This window comes from Hippopotamus amphibius, chromosome 3 (genome assembly GCF_030028045.1).
Source record: "Hippopotamus amphibius kiboko isolate mHipAmp2 chromosome 3, mHipAmp2.hap2, whole genome shotgun sequence".
Taxonomy (NCBI): Eukaryota; Metazoa; Chordata; class Mammalia; order Artiodactyla; family Hippopotamidae; genus Hippopotamus; species Hippopotamus amphibius.
In genome coordinates, this window is record NC_080188.1 from 108,170,313 (window position 1) to 108,178,568 (window position 8,256).

At 34.6% G+C, this 8,256-nt stretch overlaps 1 pseudogene; it reads right to left on the reverse strand.

Annotated features, from left to right (window-relative positions):
• Positions 1-5,699: 5,699 nt before the first annotated feature.
• LOC130848581 (olfactory receptor 4A47-like) lies at positions 5,700-6,623 on the reverse strand (annotated as a pseudogene).
• Positions 6,624-8,256: the final 1,633 nt, after the last annotated feature.

An 8,256-nucleotide genomic window follows, 5' to 3' on the forward strand; every position in this document is an offset into this window, starting at 1 on the left:
ACAAAAATAAACTCACAATGGATTAAAGACCTACATGTAAGGCCACACACTATCAAACTCCTAGAGGAAAACATAGGCAGAACACTCTATGGCATACATCAAAGCAAGATCCTTTTGGACCCACCTTCTAGAATCATGGAAATAAAATCAAGAATAAACACACGGGACCTAATGAAACTGAAAAGCTTTTGCACAGCAAAAGAAACCATAAACAAGACAAGAAGGCAACCCTCAGAATGGGAGAAAATACTTGCAAATGAAACAATGGACAAAGGATTAACCTCCAAAATATATGAGCAGCTCATGCAGCTTATTTATTACCAAAAAAGCAAATAACCCAATCCACAAATGGGCAGAAGACCTAATAGACATTTCTCCAAAGAAGACATACAGATGGCTAACAAACACGTGACAAGATGCTCAACAGCACTAATCATTAGAAAAATGCAAGTCAAAGCCACAATGAGGTATCTCCTCACTCCGATCAGAATGGCCATCATCACAAAATCTAGAAAAAATAAATGTTGGAGAGGGTGTGGAGAAAAGGGAACTCTCCTGCACTATTGGTGGGAATGTATGCTGGTACAGCCACTGTGGAAAACAGTTTGGAGAGTGCTTAGAAACCTGCAAATGGAACTACCATATGACCCAGTAATCCTGCTACTGGGCATATACCCTGAGAAAACCATAATCCAAAAAGAAACATGTACCATAATGTTCATTGCAGCACTACTTACAATAGCCAGGACATGGAAGCAACCTAAATGCGCATCAACAGATGAATGGATAAAGAAGATGTGGCACATATTTATACAATGGAATATTACTCAGCCATAAAAGGAATGAAATGAAGCTATATATAATGAGGTGGAGAGACCTAGAGACTCTCATACATAATGAAGTAAGCTAGAAAGAGAAAATCAAAGACCACATGCTAACTCATATTAATGGAACCTGAAGAAATGGTACTGATATACCCAGTGACAGCGCAAGAGTGGAGATACAGATGTAGAGAATGTACTTGAGGACACAGGGCTGGGGTTGGGGGCAAATGGGAAGCTTGTATGAAGTCAGAGAGTAGCATACACATATAAACACTGCCAACTGTAAAATAGATAGCTAGTTGAAAGCTGCTGTATAACAAAAGGAGATCAATTTGATGAGGGGTGATGCCTTAGAGGGCCAGAAGAGGGAGGGTCAGAGGGAATCATGAGAGGGAGGGGATATGGGGATATATGTAAAAATACATCTATTTCACTTTTTGTAAAAAAAGCGGGAGGCAAATTCATTTTGTGTTTTTATCAATATTTATCATTGTCTCCTTTTTACTTCTGAACTTCCTCATAGTATTTTTCACCTCTAAATTTCTGAGTGTGCAGGTTTGAGAGTTTTAACAAGGGAGTTATCCTTGTATAAAGCACAGCCATGGCTTTACCAATGGAGAAGGTGGCGACTGGGTACAAATATATAAGTACTCCTAGCACAAAGGCTAAGATGCTCACAATGACGTGGCAGACACATGAGGAGAGTGATTTGCACCTCCCCTCCATGCTATATAGTCTTTAGCACATGATGACCCCAAAGGAGACCATCAAGGGGAAAAAAATAAATAACAGTCAAATGAACTCACTGCTGGCAGCAACAAAGACCTAGGGTATGAGTGTTCATGAAGTCAAATTCAACAAGGGTTTAAGTCTCACATGTATGATCTATGAAATTGGACCCACAGACAGGCAGCCACACTGTAAAGAGGATCTGAATGGTTGCAAGGACCAACCCTCTGGCTCATGACACTCAAAACAAGAAGCTTCATTCCTGTAACTCACAATGATTTCACAGAATAGAGTTTTGCAAATGGCCACATAGTTGTCATTGGCAACCACTGTGGGCAGAATTATCTCAGCAGAACCAACAATGTTTAGCAAAGACTTGAGTCATGCACTTCCTGAAAGAGATGACTTTTTCTCTTACAGCAAGTGTCAGCTAGCACTTTAGGGGTCATGGATGAAGAACGTATGTATCTACAAGGGATAAGTAACACAGGCAGGAAATGTAAGCAAGTGTATAAAAGATGACTTGTTAAATGAAAAGACACATTATGTTTATGCATAACAGTTCTCAAAACTCTAAAAGACATAAAATCTTAAAATAATCTTCCCAAGTTGTATTGAATCTCACTGAAAATAATAATCATTTTGTGATTAAACTATTTTAACTTAATTGTAAACTTATTTTAATTTTAAACTTACAGTGCTATTTTATTTACATTCAAACTTATTATTTGATTTCAAAGGCTTTTGAAAATCAATATACAAGACTAGGAACAATTCTGAAAAAGGATAATAGTAAGGGATTGCTAGCCTTACCACATATCAAAATGTGTTATATATCAAAACAACTATATTGGGTGTCAACTGGCACATGGATAAAAACATCAGCGAAACAGAATAGGGTCTTAAATTGGATCCAGATACATTGAGACTTTGGAACACAATTGTCAAGATATCAAAAAATGGCAAAAAGATATTCATGCAACTATTAAAATAAGAGCTTAAATTTATAAAAACAACTAAAATTCAATCCCTATTTAACTCCTGTATCAAAATTAATTCCAGAGGAATCATGTTTTAATATAAAATATAACAAAAAATACTCAAAAATTAGACAATAAAAATAATTGAAGAATATTTTGTTGAGTTAAGTGGACAAAGTCTTTTTAAGCAAGGTACAAAAACCAAGAAAAATATTTAATATAAAATATTTTTTAAAATGTTTACATGCCAAAAACATTCTAGGGACTTCCTAGGTGGCACAGTGGTTAAGAATCTGCCTGCCAATGCAGGGGACATGGATTTGATCCCTACTCCTGGAAAAGCCCACATGCCACCGAGCAACTAGCCTATGTGCCACAACTATTGAGCCTGCGCTCTACAGCTTATAAGCCACAGCTATTGAGCCTGTGTGCCACAACTACTGAAGCCCATATGGCTAGAGCCAGTGCTCCACAACAAGAGAAGCCATCGCAATGAGGAGTCCACATACCACAAAGAAGAGTGGCCCCCACTCGCCGCAACTAGGGAAAGCTCGTGTACAGCAACAAACACCCAACATAGCCAATAAATAAATAAATAAATAAATAAATAAATAAATTCTACATAGTATAAAAAAAGTTTAAAACATATCACAAACCAGAAAAATAATGGTTACATATCCAACAGTAAAAAGAATCATTTCTTTAGTACACATTTAACTCATAAAATCAATAAAATCTATTTGGAAAAGATTAACAATTAAATGAAATACATAAAAGACATTAAAGAAAATTGACAGGAAAATAAATATAAATCAAATCAAAGATGTGGAAAGATGCCCAAACTCAATTATGTCAAAAAGATTGGATTGACATATAAAATTGAAGCAAAACATATTTAATAAGATTGGCATATGCTATAACTATTTATCAGGTACTGGTTGTTAAGAATGAGGACCAGAACATTCTCACAGACTGTGGGTAGGAATGTAACTGTTAGTACAAACTCAGCGATGGCACCTTGGCAGGAAGTGTGAATATCAACAGTTTCAATGAGTATATTAACTGACCATTGATTTGAACACTTATATCAACAATTATAATTCTACAAACTCATACTTGCATGTATTCAAAGACATATTTATTGCAAAATTATTTGTCATAGGGAAAGCTTAGGAACAACATGAAAATGAATGAGAGTATTGATTTTAGTATATATTTATAAGGATGAGAAACAGTAAGGAATCTAAGTGGACTGGTATGGAAATATCTTCAAGATGTTGTATAGTAAAAGCAAATGTTATACAGAAACACACATACACATATTTAAGCACACTTGCATTTGGAATGATTATTGTGTGTTGAAAATTAATAAACAGATTTGGTGACCACCTCTGGGGATGAACACTGGAGAATATACTGGGAGATAAATTTATTCTACACTTTATTCCATTATGTATGGCTCTCATTTTTATTATTTATAATTGTCTATTATATTTCAACTTTTTCTTTAAGAAGTAGAAATATTATGCTAAGATTTTTGTATATAATGCAATTGAAGTTAAATTAATGATAGCCCAGATATAATTAAATTTTGTAAATAGCATAAGAAAAATAATTAAATGACAAGACCCTAGATAAAATAATACTCTGGAAAAAGTAGAAAAGATATATGCATAAACTAATTAAAAATCAGTGTTATTATATAAAAGATTCCTTACTAATTCATTGCATATTATTGACTCCCTGCTATATGGGCATTACTCCTTTCTAGGTAGAGTGATAAAAATGTAATTATAGACTTTATATTCTAGCAGGGAGGGAAACTGTCCTTATCAGCACAGTTGTATAGGTCATACTTTAACTATAATTATTTATTAATAACTATTAATAATTAAATTATTAATAATTTAATATAATAATAATAATATAATCACCTATTAGAATAGGTCATTCTTTGAGCAAAGGGAAGTCAGCATTAGGTTCATGGCTTCTGCATTCCAGAGAACTGTATCCTAATGACAAATGACTCTGTTAATGGTGGGTGATGAACATATTTACTGAAAGACTTAGTGTTTCTTCTTCATTGATTCTTCATAGCATTTGTCAGATCTAAATTCCACAGATTAAAGATTCATAGGTTCAGCATGGGGGTTAAAACCATAAAACACTCTTAAAGACTTGTCAATGGGGAAGGTCTAAGCAGGTCTTGCATACATGAAAGTACAAAAAACCAAGAAGAAAAACACACTGATATCAGGACCACAGGTCTGGTACTTACAAAATTTCAAAAAGACTTCACTGCAGAATTATTAATATTTATCCTAGAAAAACATAGGAAAATCCTGAAGAGGACTGGATACCTATATTTTACTGTGTCTTGATAAAGAACTAAAGCAGTATGAGGAAATTAGAATGAGTAAGAGCTATATAGACTGGTATGTAAAGGTCTTCAGAAGCCTACATATTATGTATAAACACATACATATATAAAAATATGATTGTACTGTATTGGCAAAGATTATTGCTTGAAGAATCTGAGAAACAGAGTATACTGAGTGTATCTGGGAAAACTGGGAGACACCAGTTTGAGATGTGTATGAGGTTTACTCTACACTAGTTCATTTTGCACATGTTATATTTTTAATATTGAATTATCTATCATACATTCAATTTGTGTTTAAAAATTAAAATATTAAACTAAAATTTTCATGTGTAAGACAAATGAAATTTAACAAAGATGATGGTCTATATAGCATTAAATATTTTAAGAAATACAATAAAAACAATAAAAAGACAAGACTCTGACCTAAAATAAAACTGACAATGAGAAAGTAATAAAAGAAAATGTAAATTTAATTTAAAATTAAGGTAACTCTATAAAAATTTCATTAGCTAATTCATTACATGTTATTTATTGACTCCCTACTATAAGTGCATTCTACTTTTCTAGGTGCAGTGATAAACCAGACATTATACAGTTTACATCATATCAGGGAATTGTTATTAATAGCATAAGCATAGAGTTCATTCTTTAATTATAATCATCTTAATTCCTTGAGAGAAAAGGAAAATTTGCATTAGATTTATGAAGATTTTTAATTCCAAAAAGATTGGCCCTAACTCTAAATTACTAATTTAAAGATGGATAATGCACTTACTTAACATTTTATTGGCCTTTTTTGTTTTTTATCCAGAGCTTCTTCATAGCATTATTCATCTCATAATTTCTTAGACTGTAGATCAGTGGGTTCAGCATGGGGGTTATGACTGTATAAAACACACTCAATGATTTGTCAGTGGGGAAGGTTTTAGAAGGTCTTGCATATGTGAAAATACAGGGAACAAAGAAGCAGACAACCACAGTGATGTGGGAACCACAAGTCTGGAGGGCTTTCCTCCTCCCTTCCTGACTTAAGTTCTTCAGAGAGTGCAAGATGACTCCATAGGAGATGAGTAAGAGTAGAAACATGATAATGCACATCAGTCCTCCATTGGCCATCACTAAGATGCTAATGACATAGGTGTCAGTACAGACAAGCTTCAGTAAGGGGTGTATGTCACATGTAAAATGATCAATGACATTGGGTCCACAGAATGGGAACCTATAAATAGTGCTAAGTTGAATTACTGAGTGCAGAGGACCTCCAACACAAGACACCACCAGCAGCACAACACACACCCTTTGCCTCATAATAACCAAATAATGCAAGGGCTTACAGATGGCCACATAGCACTCATAGGCCATCACCAACAGAAGGAAGACCTCTGATCCACTAAAAAAGTGATCTATAAAGAGCTGCATCATGCAACATTCAAAGGATATGATATTTTACCCAAAGAACAAGTCTGAAATCAATCTGGGGGAAACAGAAGAGGAATAAATGAGGTCTATAAATGATAAGCTAGCAAGAAAGAAATGCATAAGTGAATTCAGGGTTTTACTAACAGCTATTGTCAGAACAATGATTAGGTTGCCAAGCACAGCCAAAATGTAGAAGAGCAAGAACATAACAAAAAGGACTTTCTGCTCCTTTGGATTTTGTGTAAGACCCAAGAGGATAAAATAAGTTACATTCTGTGCTGGTCCCATCTAGACTGTATAGGAGCTGACTTCACATATTAGAAGCTGTTTACTTACAAAATAAGGACAAAAACTTTTATTTATATTAGAAGTTTAATCTTTAATTTGTCCATTCAATTAAAAGAATGTGTAAGGAGAATTCATTTGTGTGCAACATGTCATAGATACTGTGATTACCAAGGTGAATAAGGCATGGTTTCCTGTCCTCAGTCACATGATTTATGACAGTATCAAAAAATTTGAGACCCAGACAATAAGTGCCATTATACAAAAATCCACACAAAGCTAAGGATCATAGTATAGGAATATATCAGTCAGACTGGAATCAGAAAAGGCTTCCCAGAGGAATAAATGCTTTAGCTGAGTTTTAAAGGAAATGTGACAGAACAAGAAAAGGTGGGAGGGGAATTCCATGAACATTTACAACATTTATAAAGTCACAAAGGGGTAATACCTGATATCTGCTTTAACTAATTTAGATATTCAGTGAGAAAAGATCAAAGTATGAACAGAAGTTCACTGCCCTGGATTGTCTCAGAACTCACTGAGACTTCTTTCTGAGGATCTTTATTTGGATGTTCCTCATTTCCTAACCAATAAATCCTGAAGCCATCCAATGTTGTGTCTCCAGTCCCTACCTCTATCCTAGTTTTAATATTTGTATAAGCAATATCTCCAATTGTGGACATTAGCAGTTGGATATCAATTTCATATAGACAATAAAAAAATTTTAATTTTCCACAATAAAAAGTTGTACCCCATCTCGTTAAATGATACCACATTCACTGTAACTGCTCACATAGAAAACATCAGAGTTTTTCACTCCCTTTTGGCTCTCATTTTTTTTTTTTTTTGATCTTTATTAAAAGACAAAGATTGTTGTCTCCACTTTCAAAATAAATCATGAGTGTGGTCATTCTTTATCCCTCATTTTCTTCCTGGTACACTGCAGTAGCCTCCTGCCATGTCTCTCTTTTTCTTCTGGCCTCTATAAGTTGGTTCTCCTGAAACAGCTCAAATTATACTCATTAAAACTTATTCTGTATCCATTCATTTGTTGATGGGCATTTAGGTTGCTTCCATGTCCTGGCTATTGTAAATAGTGCTGCAATAAACATTATGGTACAAGTTTCTTTTGGGATTATGGTTTTCTTTGGGTATATGCCCAGGAGTGGGATTACTGGATCATATGGTAGTTCTATTTGAAGTTTTTTAAGGAACCTCCAAACTGTTTTCCATAGTGGCTGCACCAACTTAACAGTCCCACCAAGAGTGCAGGAGAGTTTCCTTTTCTCCACACCCTCTCCAACATTTGTGGTTTCCAGATTTTGTGATGATGGCCATTCTGATTGGTGTGAGGTGATACCTCATTGTAACTTTGACTTGCATTTCTCTGATGATTAGTGATGTTGAGCATCTTTTCATGTGTTTGTTGGCCATCTGTATGTCTTCTTTGGAGAAATGTCTATTTAGGTCTTCCGCCCGTTTGTGGATTGGGTTATTTGCTTTTTTGGTATTAAGCTTCATGAGCTGCTTGTATATTTTGGAGGTTAATCCTTTGTCCGTTGTTTCATAGGCAATTATTTTTTCCCACTCTGAGGGATGCCTTTTAGCCTTGTTTATGGTTTCTTTCACTATGCAA